General features: G+C 38.8%; 1 protein-coding gene and 1 long non-coding RNA gene across 4 annotated transcripts in view; one reads left to right on the top strand and one right to left on the bottom strand.

Moving 5' to 3' along the window:
* Positions 1–17,510, bottom strand: part of STK39 (serine/threonine kinase 39) — a 267,366-nt gene that overhangs the window by 229,770 nt on the left and 20,086 nt on the right. The gene's annotated exons all lie outside the window — the stretch shown is intronic.
* On the top strand, positions 14,271–16,441 carry LOC118613621. The gene is made up of 3 exons (XR_004955564.1): positions 14,271–14,516; positions 14,649–14,778; positions 16,007–16,441. It is a non-coding gene; the product is annotated as an uncharacterized LOC118613621 (long non-coding RNA).

The raw sequence follows: 17,510 nt of genomic DNA, 5'->3' as shown, positions 1-17,510 counted from the left end.
ATCACTGGAAAAGCGCCACTTACAAGAATCCCATGATGATTCTCTTTCTAAAGGGAAATGGTGACTCTATATTTTAATATTATGTCAGTGCAGACTTTCATATCTTCTGCCAGAGCTTGCGCTGAATAAAGACTCAAAAAAAAAAAAAAGTGCAAATTCTTGACAACTGTTATTCAGTGCTATCAAACACTGCTTGAAATAATTAAGCTGTCAGCAAGGCCTTGGAAATGTCTGGCTGAAAGAGTATCTAGATGTCATATTATGTTTCATGATTAATATCTGACCTGCATCACCATTCCTCACACTCTCTGGCCAGAACCAAAATGAATAAACAGGGCCAATAAATGTTTATTTTCCATTCACCATCATTTCTCTCTTGAACTTTAAAATAACATTTCCACGCTTTTTTTTCATCCGTGTATCAAAAACTATACATCAAATTACTTAAGAACTGGGGAAAGGTTATGATTAATTAGACCAAAAAAAAAAAAATCCACAAAAATATCAAACACTGTGCCATTAGTCTTAGAAAGCAGCACACTTTAAATTTACAAGACACATGCATACCCAACTACCATCTCACCCCACTCAACTCTTAAACCAGATGTATTTAAAGGATACCAATAACTAAAATTGGAAATAAAAACTATCCATTTGAGTAAATTCCTTCTTGTTTTTCACTATCATTTTTAATATTTAACCATTAAACATTCACATTTTATATTTTTACCAGTTTATAAATAATTGTATGTCCTCTACGTGGTTTTATTATGATGAAATCCATAGAAATGTCTACCTGTTCTGGGCTCAGGGAACCAACAATAACAAAAAGAACAATCTCTTAACTCAGGCTAGGCCTTATTTAACAAACACTTTGTATGTGGGAATGCAAAATAGCAACCAAGAACAACCTGACTTTGATTTATATACTTTTCATGTAAGATTCACATTCACAGTCATTAAACTCAACTGACAGGGCTTTCAAGAGAGTTCTTGGGGAAGGAAATTACCAGAAAGGAGTTAACACTTTCAAGGCACGTCTCACATGGTTTACATTTTCCAACTACACTCCCCAGTTTTAATTTCTACCTCACACTTTCATTTATTAAATAAATGATATTCCAACCAAGATTTTTTAAAAATGTTTTGGATTCACAGCCCACATTGCAGAGGCCAAACCTTAGCTGGCAGCAAGACTCTGTGCCTGACAGAAAAGTGTGGGCAAAACATACCCCACAGAAAATGATCTCTCTGAGAACACACGCAGACCCAGAACTGCGGCACAGGAGAAGCACTAAAATATATTTCTGGGCAAGCCTGGGATGTTTATTTTGTCCCCATGTCAGGAAATTAGAAACATTCGTCTCAGGAGTCAGCAGGCTCTGGTCATCACAGGCCCACTCAGTGAGCCAGCCTCCCATCCCTCAAACCTCAACTGCCAAAAGAAACTCTTTAAAATACTAATCCAGTCAATAGTCTCGATTGCCAGGCGCAATTCAATGAGAGAAGAGATAAACAACACAAATAATTTGTAAGTGGATGGAATATGGTCATTTTCATACCATTCCTAAAGGAATGAAATTTGGAGCTGAGAGAAATCCTGTCCATGTTTCACCTCTTTTTTCCCCCAAGCCTTCCAAAGCCCCCACTGAGAATAAACATCGCCTCTGTCCAACCTCACCTAGCCCCACCCCAAATCACGATTCCAATAGCCAATGAACAAGGAGAATTTTCCCAGCCTGGGTTCCTGAGCTGGTTCCCAAAAGACTTAGGACTCTAAGTCAAAGTAATGTTCAAGGAAACTATCCAATAAAAAGATATCTCTAGTTGTCATTAAAAACAAGAACAAAGAACAGTTTTGTCTTGCTTGCAATAGCTCTAAAATGTTATTCTCTGTCAATGGCCCCAGAAAAACAGAAAACAACTAGCCAGAGATGGTTTCGTGAGAGGGCTGAGGACCCTCCTACTCTAGTGGAAATCGTGGACCCAGTAGATTAAAACACCAAGTCCCTGCCTAGTCACATGTGCTAATGATCATTAGTACACACAGTCCCATTCATTTTATACTTGCAACAACCCTATAAAGTATTTTATCCCCATTTTATGCCTGAGAAAACTGAGGCCCAAGGTCACTTTTCATAAGTGGCAATGTGAAGCTTTATATTCAGATCTCTCCAAAAGGGATAAGTTTTTCTCTCCACACAATTCCTCTACTATTCTCCTGCTCTCATAATGGTCATTTACATAGTTAGTCATGATGCCCCTCCCCCACTCCACCCAAAGATAACCACTTCCATCATATGGGCAGTGGCCAAACTAGAATGCTGTCTCTGGATTGGGTCACTAAAATTTAAGAGACATCGTACATGAAAAACTTGGAAAACATCTTAAAAGATTAAAAGAGAGAAAAGTGCTCGTTTCAGTAGCACGAATACTGAAAAGAGAGAGGAGAGGAGAGGAGAGGAGAGGAGAGGAGAGGAGAGGAGAGGAGAGGAGAGGAGAGGAGAGGAGAGGAGAGGAGAGGAGAGAACAGAGGCTATAATAGAATTCATTTTAAAAGTTAACTGAGATCAGGTTGGGAAAATGTGATCATATGCAGAGATGGCGAGCACACATTTTTCATCTCCACTTCAGAGCAACTGACTGAAGCTTAAGGGACTTAGGTAAAATGTGCAGATGAACTTCCTGATAGAGAATAGTGTTAATACTGGCATGGAGGTTATATAATGCCATTGATGGGAAGATTTTCAAAAACAGCACCTTTATATCTAGGGAAGGATTTCTCAACCTCAGTACTATTGACATTTTGGGCCGGATAATTCTTTGTCATGGGGGCCTGTCCTATGTAGTGTAGGATGTTTACCAGCATCCCTGGCCTCTAACCATTAGAGGCCAAGAGCATTCCCTCACCCCTCCCCGATTATGACAACCGAAGCTGTCTCCAAATACTGACAAATGTCCCAGAGGGTCGAAGGAAAGGTCAAAATCTCCCTCAGCTGAGAATCACAATTCTAAGAATTAGAGGGGGGTTCTGCCAGAAAGAAGGTGGAGAATGAGAGAAATCAGATAACCTATCCAAGTAGCAAGGTCCTGGCCAGCCCAGTCATTAAGAATTGAAACTGCCTGAGGGAATAAGTGAGGAACCTGGATAACCCAGAAACTGGATGATCTGCCTGAGATGGCCAAGAATAGAATGTCCTCGGGAAAACAACGAAAAGGAAGAGATGGAGACCAAACAAGGGAAGAGGACTCACTTTGCCTGTGGGACCCCATGATGTAAAGCCAGGCAGGGTTCCACAGACCTCAGTTCTTAGGTAAGCGTTTTAGCCAAGGTTGAGTTTATGAGAAAGAACATGTCAGAGCTGTCGCCATTGTCAGAGTTGAGGCTTCTCATCGTTTTAAATGGCGCTGACATGACACCGAGATTGAAAACCCGGAATGTGAAACATGGGAAAAGAAGAAGCGGGAGAAACATAGAACCTGCTCTCTCTTAAGGGCCCACAGCCACCTGAAAACAAGAAAATGTTATACAATTTGGAGAACCAATGTATATTCTTGAAATGCTTGTGAAAGGCAGCCCGTGCTCGCAGAGAAGAACTACAGAGATTCTGGAGGGCTTGTCAGGGGCAGGCTACTCGTCAGTCAGCATTTATTAAGTCCCTAAATACAGAAGGTGCCATGATGTGAACTGTACACAAATCAAGGTCACCACACCTGGCCTTGCCCCTTGGAATATAAAGCTGAGGTCAACTTTTAAAGTGGGCTCTGGAGAGATATGGCAAGAGCTGTTTTCTGTGCATATCTAGGTTGTCCCACGCTGGCGCTTTAACATTTCACCACCGTCATCAAAACAAGAAACAACTGTCACTCACATGGGTAAACTGGCAGGAAATCGGTCCACAGCAGATATAAGAGTAAAGTTACAGAGCACAGCAACAGTACCTCAATCTCCTGCCCAGGGAACTCAAGGAGAAAGAAAGCAGGGGAGACAGGACCCCGGGTCCACAGGGCAGTTGGAAGTCAACTGCTCCACCAGAGGGCTGGTAGAAACCAAGCTGAAGTGCTTTTCCTACCAAAAAGTCGGTTTCTAACAGAATTGAAAATGAAAGGAGGGAAGTATTAGCCCCCCTAAGGATTTTCCTTCTCCCCATGATTAAGGCTGAATTAGACATAAAAGCAGATGAGTGAACAGACCACTCTTCCTGGTTCTTTATTTGCCACCTCAGATGCTAATGATGCATACTCAGCTCAGCAAATTTTAAATCCCTGGATGTCCTTTCTCATTACAACCAACTAAATTTTCTTGGCAAGTTTTCTCAGCTTTCCTTGGTGTGTGCTCAGAGAATAATAGACATCCCCTTGAATATTGGGGTGAACCAAACAGAATGATGAAGGTAAATGAGCTCTGTTAAAAGAAACATACCCCACTAAAATTTACTTTGAAATCAGGAAAAAGGCACTAAGATAGATTAATAGATAGATAGACAGGGTGGGTAGTTTGTAGGATATAAGTAATGGACTTACAGGTTTTCACTATAAATTTCTTCTAACTTTGCTTCATGTTTCAAAATTTTTCATGAGAAAATATTGAAAGCAATTTTTAAATACTCTGGATTTGTCTTAGAATAATATGTAATGACAAGGGGAAAATTAATAATATACTTAATAAAATTAACAGGTTATAAAACATGTATAATATAATCACAACTATGTGAATACACAATAAACATTAAAACATTGTTTTCTCTTTTGGGGATGGGATTATGGGTGACTTTTCTATTCTGTGTGTTTTTCTTCAATGAGCATGCATGGTTTTGCAACAAAAAATTTACATTTTTAAAGTTCAAAAAGACAAAAATTTTAAAGCCAAATCTAAATTACTTACTATTGAGAATTATAGGGGCTATAGTAAGTTTTATTAAAAATATAAAGGTTCAATTCCTTTAGTAACAGATTTTTGAAAAAGCAACTCAGTCAAAGACAATCCTATAAGCCCTACTCTTGACCACTAAAGCAAGAAAATGAAGAAATGTTTTAGCACTCAGTTCCATTTAAGCTGATTTTCAAGTCAAAGCCCCCAGTTTGTATAATTCTACTAGCCCCACAACATCCATATGGTTTACCAACATATACCAATGGCCTCATGCGGGCCTCCTGTGGTCTCTGCAAAAGCCCACAGCTGGCATGTCTACCTTTATCTGTCCAGTGTGTAGAACACAATACCTACCTCCTGGCACAAGGATATGCCTGATAAGTCAAGTGTTATCGCAGAAATGAGATCAAGACTCTTGATTCCTTGGGTGACTTTAAACAAATCACATGACCCCTAACTGTAAAATGAGAATGTCTGTCTCAGCATACTAAGGTCTCTCTACATTCCTTAACACTTTATAATGCTCTATAAAATGCTCTATGAGACAGTACCCAAATTCCACTCACTTCTGGGAGAGAATAAAGGAATGAAAAAACAAGGATTTTCTCTAGGATATCTTTAAGGACTCAGTGTTCAAAAATGGTGATCAATCTGAGATAGGTAAGGAGGGGAGAAAGAACTCACACATAAGCTTCTAGTGATGCTTTTGGGGCAGAGATGGGAACACCAACCACGCCTTTCCAGAGGAAGGGACACCAACTCCATTAACGCGAGTTGGGTCCACAATACGAGCGTTAACTCCAGGTAAATGCATGCACCTTATAAGACTCCAACTTCAGGAGAGATTCATTTAGTACCCCTCTTTTGCCTTATCAGGTATGACTTACCATATGCAGAACCAGTCAGAAAGTTGTGAGCCTTGCAAGCTACTGAGCACAGAGAAATGAAAGCACCTCCTCAGCTATATAAATGACCAAGGCCATATTAAGTTTTCCTCTGAGAGCTTGTGAACTGCTACTTTGTTATAATCTTTTGCACTATTTGCATGGTTTTCATTATTTCCTTAATTTTCCTTTTTTTGTGTATTGCATTAAAGTTTCAATTCATAAACAGTGAGAATCATACATATATACTCTAACCGGGAAGTAATTGAGTACTAATTCAAGAGTATTTATATTTTCTAACTTATGAGAATTCATCCAAATAGTGAGACTATTTTATAAATATATTAGAGCTCTCTCCCCTTATATTTCATTTTTACTCAATTTAACCTTTAATTGAGCACCTATTACTTTCACCAAGTAAAGAAGGCAATACAGGAGATACAGCAAGGAGTGAAGGATGCCCTGTAAGATGTTAAGTCTCAGTACATAGTGTGTGTGTGTGTGTGTGTGTGTGTGTGTGTGTGTGTAAAAGAATACCACAAAATGTCAGTGAAGATCCAAAGTGCTTTGACAGCTTAATGGAATAAATCATATTCACTGTCTAGTGAAATAAGAAAAAATTTTCAGGAAAGAATTATTTAAGATGTGTCTTGAAATATGGGAAATTACAATAATATTAATCATAGCTAATATTTGTTGAGCAATTTAAATGTACCAGGCATTGTAGTACTTTGCTTACATTACTAAATACTAAGGCAGGTATTTAGCCCCATGTTACAGATAAGGACACTGAAACTTGAAAGTGATTTGCTCATTGTCAAAAAGCTAGTCACAGAAACAAGCTCCAAATCCAGGTCGGCCTGCTCCCCCAAAACGATGGAGGGAAGAGTAAACAGGAAGAAATGCTGAGAAGGAAGAAAAGGGTGGGAAAGGCAAGATGAGGGAAGAAAACCAGGGCAGGAAATACCTAATGGTCCCCAACCTTTTGGGCACTAGGGACCAGTGCTTCTATGAGAATCTAATGCCTGATGATGTGATGGGGAGCTGAGGTGGTGATACTAGCGTTGAGGAGCAGCTGCAGATACAGATAAAGCTTCGCTTGCTGGCCCACCACTCACCTGCTGTGTGGCCTGGTTCCTAACAGGCCACAGACTCATACCAGTCTGCAGCCCATCGTCTGACCCAGTAAGTCACTTCTTGGTGGATGTTCTGGGTATAGTAGCAGAAACAGTATGATCACACACTGCAATGTCAACATCAAGTAACGAACACTCTTGGGAAAAAAAATAGAAAGCCAGCGTTGTCATAATGTTTAATATGCACGTGAGTACAAACTCTCTCCTAATTCCACTGAGATTAAAAATAATAATAATAAGCATTTTTACCACCTCAGCACCAATGTTCTGTCCAAGACAATCTGTGGTCATTAAGATTTAAGAATCTGATAACCTGTAAAAGCCCACCACCATGAAATGATCAATCAACCAAGTGCAAATACACTTTTGGAGGCAAATAATGTCAACATAGGGTGAAAATCAAGTACAGGACCAACAAAACCTTTCAAGCTTTCCTGACAGCAGCGATAGCTTTTCTTATGCTTTTCTAGAGCACCATACTGCCTGGGTTGTGAAGAAAGCTATGTGCAGAGAAACAGTCACGGAAAATTGAACCCTCTCTAAGTGAAAACTTTCCCTTATAAATTCACTCCACCATTTCCTTTATGGTAAATGACTTCTCTCAAATCTTCATCTCTAGTTCCAATCTCTCTTCTAAGCTCCCAACCCTCAATTCGACACATGTGATAGACACTAACAGGGCTCACCAATATCTCCACTGCAAGCACAAAAGAGTTGCATTACCTTGCAAATGACAAGGTTATGTAAATGGCCAGGGCAATGAAATGTGAGCAGTGACGAGTGACTCTTCATCACTGAGGCAGAGGAAAGCTACCTGCAACTCTTCCTCTCCTGCAGCAATCAGATGACAAAGCCACAAGACTGATGCAGCCTAGATCACTGAGTTGCTGCAGGAAGGACAGTTGACCCAGAACATCTCGCAGACTCACAGAGGACTCTGAAAGCAAGAAATACACTTTTGTTGTGTTAAGCTCCTGTGATTTGGCAGGGGGTATTCGTTACCACACCAAAGCCCAGTCCAACTGACAGAAGGAGCTTGGTGGATAGTTCAAGAATACCAAAAATCCATCTAAAATCAAATTCTCCACCTACTCCCACCTAAATCCAGAGAAGTCTACCCACCTCCTATTTTGGTGAACCCCAGAATCTTAGGTTTTGTCCCTCTCCTATGTATCCCTAGGCGTGGATGAAGAAATTGCAGAGAAGTAGTTTGACAAATTTTTATTGATGGTGACGAAAGTCTTAAGTAAAAGTCAAACAAATTTTAATAGGTTAGACTTTAAAAAGAATAATGGAAATTATCAAGAGACCACCAGAAAAACATCTATTTGGGGGGATAAAAAAGGCCGAAGGTTTCCTTAAGATATATATCTTTGAGACTTTTCTCTTACCATAAGATTCTAATAAAATATAATTGAAAAAACCTCAATTCCCACCCAGGCTGTAAAGGTATGCCAACTCTGAAGACATAAGAACAGATAAAATAGGCATACACTTACATTTTTTTAAGGGTCATAGTGCCACTATTCAGAACATACTAGAAACTGACACTCTTTACAAATATCACCTACAACCATAAAAATTGAAAGCTTAAACCCACAGAATGGTAATGCAAATATCAAAAGTTCTTTTCAAAAGTCATTTATCACCATTTCTTCCTACCTCTTCTTGAAAGAGACTCAAAGATACAGGCTCAGAAAATAGCTATGAAAGAAAATACATGTTGTGATTTCAAAAAAAATTCTCACTGAGAAGTGCTGCAAATTTCATTGCCAGTTCTCAGATCATACATGCTACACAGAATGTCAAGACACACACTGCCATTTATCTACCAGTTCAGCAAATTATCATACTTTGAATAATGGTTCTAAAGACTACACTCAGAAAAAAAATTTAATCTCCTTCTTGTTATCTGAAAAATAATCTATATGAAATGATATACAAGTTAATTATTATTCCACTTGTCTCTCTCTGAAATAAGGCAAAAATATGCTCACCAAAATGTCAATAATGAGCAAACATTATATATTTTTAAAAGGGAAGGTAATGAATTAGCCCATTTTCTCAACGGTCATATAATCACACTGAAGAAACTGAAACTTCAGCTCCTCTCAACCCAACTTAAAAATCTTGCACCATCAATATTCTAGGGCAAAGATTATCAAGTAGCTGTAAATTGAGACAATATAAAGGTTTTAACTTAGATTCACCCAAAAGGCAAACCATGACAAACCTACCTATTTCATCTCTAGAGTATTACCAAATGTGGCAGGATTGCTTAACTTCCCTACTCGAGAACAAGTATACAGTGCAATCAGAGCGACTATCCTTTATTTCAACCATCTGAGTCAAGAGGAAGTGGTATTAATTATTTATTGGTTAGCACACATCCATCAGGTATTTACCACACATACACACCTGTTTATAAGGGTCATTGCTCTTCAAGAGTTTACAGAGTTCACCAACCCTGAGAACAATAGCTATGCCAGAAGTTCTGCTTTCTTAACCATGTTTTTGTGTCTTTAACCTCTAAACCAGTGAGTTTCGGGTAATACTACGTGGTAGGAAACATTCCTGTCTTAAAGATATGACTTTTTATCTAAATCTGCCTTCTAATTTATTTTTATTTTTTAATTTTACTTAGTTGTAAGCAGCAAATACATGTCTACTTCATAAAGCATCATCAACATCCTGTCTTCTGTCTCCTAAGTAGCTCATCAGAGGAAACCTAAATGATCACTGGGCAAGAGTGAAAAAAAAACCTAGCAGTGTAGCTTTGTGCAAATACCTCTTCTTTTAGCACAGTGCATTTCTGTAAATATTCCTATTCTTAGTTGTGAATGTAAAATTCAGACAAACATTCACTGGTTCTGTTATAAACCATGTTATGCACCATTATCAGGGTATGGTGAAAATGATGGGACCAGGAACTAGAGAGGGCCTTGTACATAACTGTCCTGCTCTATTATGGTTAATTTAAAAAGTAACATTGATTTTTCTTCATTTGAGCTCCGTAAAAAGAATGAGGCATCTCGATCGAAACTAATATCCAAGAGAAAACTGAATGGCACCTTTAAAAAGTATCTCTTCAGTAAAGGAGAACCTTTATCTCTCTCACTTTAGAAGAGGTGAAAAGAAAAAAGCTTGGGCCCTGACTTGAAGGCCATGTGCTTTCCTTTTACAGAAAAGCCCTTGTCAAAGATTATCTTAATCTTTGGCAAAGATTATCTTAATACCTTGTGCTTAGTAAACAGACCAAATACATTTGTTCTGTTAAGTGTTTGCACAAGGAAGTTACTGAAACTTACTGTTCTTGAGAATGTTTCCTCCCCATCTCACCTACAGGAAAAGGGCACTGACTTCCTCCCCAACCTTGATTTCCAATCACAAAGGCCTCCAGAAAGATGTCTTCTACTCTGGTCCACCTCTCCAACATCACCTCTCCACACCAAACTTGGCCAGCTCTCCCGATCTTGTGCCCTTGGGAATATCACAACCTCTCTGAACCATCTGACATGCTGCGGACCTGAATTAAATGTCTAAAGAAGGCTTACAGATATCAATAGGATAACTGTTCAGAGCATGTCTCAAAAAGCACTAAGCTACAGAAGAACTCACCCTATCTTGACCTAAGCATTCACAATTCCAAATGTGTTGATGAAAAATTGTAAACTTTAGGTAAAGGTCATCTTTCCGGACCTTTTTTTAACTCATTTTCCATTTAAGGAAAAAGAAGTACAGCTTGCTGCCAGCATTAATTTAATTTTACATAAACACAATCTTTGAGGCTGAAGCAAATCTGACTGGTTTTCAACATAAAAATAAAATATAAAAAACTTTTCTTGGAGTTATTTCTAAATAGAACTTATCTCTAATCCTAATGTAACCAAAATGTACACATAAATTGAATTCATCAAATGAATTTTAGGCTAACAACTGTTCAAGAATGATATTAACATCCCATGTACAAATGCTGCACTTTCTAGCATTTGACATTTTCAGCGATAATCACTATATTTTGTAAATGGAAACACCACTACTAAAGACAGAATGCTATAAATAGAATGATGTCATTTGTTTCCAAAGACTACAAATATACTAGAGCAATGTGAAAATAATAATAAAAGAGAGATTTCAAGGCAAACTTTGGGGGTTAGTGTAGGACCGTAATCCGCGAGTTACCTTGGGGTAAACACTGCAGCCGCAAGAGCCGCTGGCGAGTGCTCTCGGGACAAGTGGGAAACGGATTAAACAATAAATTATAATGACAATTTATTATACTCAAAGACATTCTCCTTATAACACTTCAAATCATGACCAACAAGGCTCCAGGACCATCTGACCATCATCTCCCCTCTGGTCCCCTTGTGCACGTCCCAATGTTGCCATTTAGGTGTATATCCTTCTGGTCCATTTTCTAGGCATTTACGCACATACCTTCGAAACCACAGAAAAAGTATAGCATAGGAGTGTAGACTCTAGCACAGCCATTTTTGGAGAAGAATCTGCCTCTGTCAATACTTAGTCACAAGTGTGTGTGTGTGTGTGTATTCATTCTCATGATCCACTCTTCCTGTCTCTGGACATATAGCCCAGTGGCTCCTCCCACAGGTCCATAGGGCATGGACAAGGATGTTCAGTGTAGTCCTATGCATGCAGCTGGAGGAAAAGACAAGAAAATCCATGATGGGAACCAATGTTAGATAAACATAGGACTGAATTTAAAAAATAAGAAATAGTAAGAACTAGAGCACAAAACAATTTATGTAAATTTAAAACATATAAATCTCCTCACCTGCTATAACCACACACACCTCACGACTCCTGTGAAATGGTGTAAAACACTTAAAATAGTCCCTGTCATATTTTAAGCACTGAGTATTCAATATTATTAGATAAAAAGATGTTCACAGTATATTGTAAACCTTCTATTACCAAACTCCACTTACAGCGTTCTCCTAAAGGGCCTTCTTTTTCCCCTATTTAAAAAAAAGAATAAAAAAAAAGGTGTATAAAAGACACTGGAAAGCTATATTAAAAATGTTTAAGGTAGTTACCTCTGAGGGGAATCATATATGTGTTTTAGCTTATCCTCCATGGTTGGCCATATTTCTATACTGAATAAATATTACTTTAGACCCTTCCTTGGTCTTTAATGTTTCATAATTCATGACAAAAAATACATAACTTAATAAAAATATATAATTCATGAGCAAAAAAAATAAAATAAAATAAAAAACCCTCAAATCCACCAATGGGGAAATGGTTCAATTATGGCACATACACATAGGAGAATAGTCTATGGACACTGTTTATCGACATGGGAAAACAGCATACGGTTGGCTGTACAGGAAAAAGCAAGCTCTGAGACTGCACATATAAACAACTGGAGAGGCCGTGGGCAATAATGTTCAGCAGTGTGGACTCTGAAGCCAGCCTCTGTGCAACCTCAGGCAAACCACTCAGCTTCCTGAACCTCAGTCCTCATCCTCAAAAAGAACATGATGATAATGTCCCTTCACGAAGTTGCTGTAAATAAATGTGAAAGATGCAAAACAACAAAAAAGAAAACCTAGCCATAAGGCCCACTAAAAAGGTGTGCTTTTTATTTATGTAAATTAAACCTCAATAAAGTCGATTTTAAAATACATGCACGCAAAAGGTCACATATTGTATAATTCCATTTATATGAAATATCCAGAATACATTAATCCTTAGCAATAGAAAGCAGACTGGTGCTTGCCAGAGGCTGGGGAAAAGGGAGGTTGGAGAGTAATTGCTGATGGGTCCAGAGTTTTATTACAGAATGACAGAAGTTTTGGAACCAGATAGAGGTGGTGGTTGTATAACATTGCAAATGTACTAAATGCAACTGAATTGTTTGCTTTAAAAGGGTTAATTTTATGTTACCTGAATTTCACCAAAGAGAAAACACACATGCATGTAAAACAACATGTTGTACAAGAATATATACAAATTAAAGGATAAGCATAAACATTCAAAAAGGCTGAAAGAAGGAAAAGCATGAGTATGGGGAACACACATAAATGAAAGCTGAAAAAAGTCACATGGCAATTCTAAGAGCACTGCCCGGTCCACTGATGACAGTGTGAACTGGTATGGAAGTGGATGAACACTCAACACCTGGGGGCCAAAACATTGTCTTGGTTTGCTGCCTTTTCATTAAAAAAAAAAAAAAAAAAATAGTATTCACCTTTATTTGTTGCCATTTGCTATTTTTACCCCCTGGGACACCATTTGCTATTTTTACCCCCTGGGACATATCCTGGAGCTCTCTTTATGTTAGTACATACCATCCTTTATCACTAGGGGGGAACCGCATGTTTTCAACTTGCTTTACTTGATCATTTATAATTCGCACTTGATCACACATAACATGCCAATAAATGAAAGTTTCATAATGAAGTATCAAATATGATATGCAACTGCCTATATCAAAATAAAACCCTATTCTGAAATAAGTTGAATTTTTAGTACTATTTTACATTCATCTTTCATAGCCAAACCCCTCCCACAAACCACTACTGCTACCATCAAACAGCCAAAATAATGCAATGATACCCCCTCTATTTCCACACCCTCCAAACGAAAGTTGATTTAATTTGATTTTACAGGGGGTAAAAAATGTTAGCTACATAGGACTTTACTGTATGATTCTTTGCTCCAAGATGTCCCTTCCCTAAGCCCGGTGACTGCCTGGCCTGGCTGTTTGGTATTAAGTTTAAAGGCCTGGAATTAGTTCAGAGGATACACACAGTGTTGGCAGTAAGTCCATGAGGTTCGCCTTGGAGCTTCTGGTTCCTCCAACTACCATGCCAAAAACTACCTTTTCTGGATCGATTTTCCAAACCCCAAACACCAACATGTCACCTGCTCAATTACAGTGCATCTAACAGAGTTCTCTGGGATTTTATTTTCACAAAATAAACTAAAAGGCTGCCCTTTTTAATAATTAGTCATGAACGTCAGTTGCCTCAAGGTGACACAGGAGAGAGAAATTTGACATTTGTGAAAAAACAGCAGCTGGAAAGAATCACACAGAGAAAACAGACACACAGGGAAACATTCCCCTCTGGGCTAAGGAAACACAAGCATTTCAGAAATCTAAAATAAGCCTTTTATCGGAGCTGGGGTAAAGGTCATCCCCGTGGTATTAGGGTGGAGGACAGAGCCACCTCTCAGATGCACTGCGCCTGGCTTTCACAGGACCTGCCAGAGAGGAGGGTCTGCTCCAGTGCCAAGGGCGATCTGGCATCTCTAAGGACTGGGCAGTTATGCAATACAATTATTTTTTTTTGCATAGCATCCCTCCCACAGGGCATTCCAATAAGCTTGACAAAGGGAGTCATTCATACACTTGATAAAAGCAAAGTGAGGAGAAACTTTGTAACATGGAGGAAAGAAGAGAAATAAACAGTTGAGTTATGGAAAGCGCTCCCAGCCAATAAGGCAGAGGCAGTAAGGAACAAGGCGACCAAAGAAAGATGGAAGAGGAACAGTGAATAAAATCAGAGAGTGACAGAAGAAAGGCTTCCTGTCTCCCAGAGAAGGTACATCCTCGCTGTTGACAAACAGTAAAATGATCTGTCAAGCAAGCCCAAGGTTGGTTTGGATTTTTGTTTTTGTTTGGTTTGGTTTTTTAGGCCAGCTATTTTTTCCACTTGTTAAATAATAAACACAAGCCACAAAATATTTTCCTAATTTATGACTTACCAGCTTAATTTATTTTGACAGAACAGAAGTGTGCCTACACACCAAGGCACAAGTTGTGTTTGGCTGTTTAACGATCTCCTTGGAATTCCTGCAAGAAATTCCTGGGTCGGTGTGGTCAAGGAGTAGGAGCCGAATGTCATTTTTCAGTGAGGTGAGTTATCTAATGAAGCGATGAATTCCCATTCTCAACTTGAGTAAACCTTACAGAAATTCGAGTCTTTAGGCAGAGAAACATCATTATAAGCCCATTCAAAAGAAGACATTATTCCTATGCTTTCAACCTTCTGAAGGCAAAGCTCACTCCAGCAAGGTATCTCTTATCCAGGGATGATCTCAAGAACAGGAGAAAGCTTGAATCGCCCAAGGAGGTCTCTATCATGTCTGCATCAAGCGCTTCCAGGGCTTGGTGGCTACCTCCACAGCCTGCTCCTTCTCATAAAAGGGAAGTTTCCCCCAACAAGGTCTGGGGACAAAGCTCTTTAAAAAGTCAGCCCGTGTGCCCAGGGGGCTAGCTGAGATAAGTAAGGTCAGCTCCAGCCCTGAATCCTTAGCAGCAACAACTGCAAGGGAAGGGGACTGTTCTTAGGCCTGCTGGAGGTGCATTGCCACAAGGCATTTTCTTATGAATCTGAACAAACTCCCAAAATCCAAAAGGGAGACTATGTGTTTCACTGCGGCTCTACCAATTTAGCTAAGAACATTTCACAAAGGGTTTCTGAAAAGTAATCTGTTGGAATTCCTTAAGTCACACAGGGAACACACTTCATTATAGATCTACCTTGTTTAATTTCCTATTGATCACCATTATCAGAAAAGGAGATTCATACATAGGGGATAAATAGATATAGATACATAGATCTCAAAGCCATCCCTGGAAACTAATGTGTTAAAAAAAAAAAATTAACTACTTATTTCAAGGTCACGTTCATATTAGCATCACGATTTAGACAGAAACCACTTAGTAGCACCAAGTTACCACTTTGAAAATACTAAACTATATAAGGATCACATAAATGTTTTGTGATATGGTGTTATTATTAAGGAGGCAATAAATGGGAGTACTAGTTTGATTCTTGGTGATGGGAGTTCTGAGAGAGAAAGGATTTAAGCAGCACCAGGCCATAGAAATGGAAGCGGGTGCCCTGCCCAACAAAGCCTTTCTCTTCTGAACCATCAGTGCTGCTGCTGCCATTCCCTGAAGGCCCACAGGACAGCAGAGGATTTTGTTTCATTTTTATAGCAGGTCCAGCAGCCTGCCCTGGATGCCCAAAGTGGGCAGATAACATATACAGAACCACAAAAGCTGAGAAAATTCCCAAAATACTATCTTAGGAAAATTCACTTTCACAGTGTCTACATGTATTTATTATCTCTTCCAGGAAAAAAGTCCTCCGGTCGAAAAGAGTGAGTGCAGACGTACCACATGCACCAGCTAAGGGTAGAGGTACCCATGTCCTCTACTCTCCCAGTTCCTCACAGCAAACCCTCAAATAAGGTAATGGTTTCATTAGAGCAAGGCCACCTAAAGAACATGACCATCCTAAGAGAAACTTGAATGTTACACTGGAAAGGCTGAGACAAAATTAAAAGGATGTCACATTTCTCCAAAGGTAATTCCAGCCACAGAGAGCAAAAGAAGAGCACAGAAGAGACCTCTCAGAAAAAGAAAACAAATTGAAATGTAGGTGTGAAATACTTGGCAGAGTAGCTATTAATTCAGCACCAATGAAGTGTAAGCAATGACCAGCAACACAGATACAGTGCTCTTCTCTCAGAGATGACACGTACATGCAATGCCAAAAGAGACATCAAAATCAAAGGCAAGACATTTCTACTGGATCAAGAAAAACAGTCCATAAAATGAAAGCCAGTATTTCCAAGGGAAGTTCTATTCTGCACTCAATGCTTTAGCTTCTTCTGGAACTTTTTGATTTAAATAGTTAAGTAATATAATTGTACACGTGTGCAATTGAGGAGTTTAAGATTATACACCCTGACTCACTGCCAAACAGCACCTCCAATTAAATCTAGGTTGCACTGAAAGGGTTATATTTTAAAGTGGGCCATCTGACATAGAAAAATATTTTTCCATTAAACGGTAAAAATCTTTGATTTCAAATGCTGATCTAGAAGACAGAGTCAGGAATAACAGTTCCTTTTGTTTCTCACATCCATTTCTTTTGTACTGAAATTATTATTTGTTAACTTGGTTAAATCCTAGTAAACTGTTCATTTCAGCACAGGGAGATATATGTGAACAGGATAATGGGGAGTAAAAAATTCCACTACAACCAGGATACTTTGTTCAAAGGCACAACTTGATTAAATTCACATCCTGTGGTCACTTGTTGAGTTCTCAGAACAATGGTAAATTTAGTTACTGGGAAAACAAAAAACCATTGTTCCTTTTCATTATTTCTCTTCCTTGTTGAAAGTTTAAACACTGTCTCAGAGTCTACAGTTTCCATGTAAGATAAAAGCATGTTAATCATACGTGCACATCAAAACGCCATATATACATATACACAGTTACATATATATTCAACTATTGTTAGCATTTAACCACGTTTGTACAGAGAGCACTAAATTTCAGAAATCGTTCTTGTGAGGAGAATTACCAAGACTGATGAAAACATTAGTCCTGTCTCTCCTTTCGATTCTCCCTCTGCCTACAAACAAACTTTCCAACACACAGCATGTGGCAGGGATTTCACGAATTGGATTTGAAATCTCTTCCTTTAGGATTCTGACAAGAAATATGTGAGACCCTGCTGATGAAAGACAGAGGACTTTGAAGATGGAGCGATGAGCTCTAAACTTTAGTTGCATACCTCCACTAGAGAATTTTTTCACTGGGGTGTAATTGTTTCCCTGTCTGCTTTC

The sequence above is a fragment of the Rousettus aegyptiacus genome, unplaced genomic scaffold (genome assembly GCF_014176215.1).
Source record: "Rousettus aegyptiacus isolate mRouAeg1 unplaced genomic scaffold, mRouAeg1.p scaffold_m13_p_2, whole genome shotgun sequence".
Classification (NCBI taxonomy): domain Eukaryota; kingdom Metazoa; phylum Chordata; class Mammalia; order Chiroptera; family Pteropodidae; genus Rousettus; species Rousettus aegyptiacus.
Note: the sequence above shows the minus strand (reverse complement) of the source record. Positions and strands in the feature narration are given on the sequence as shown.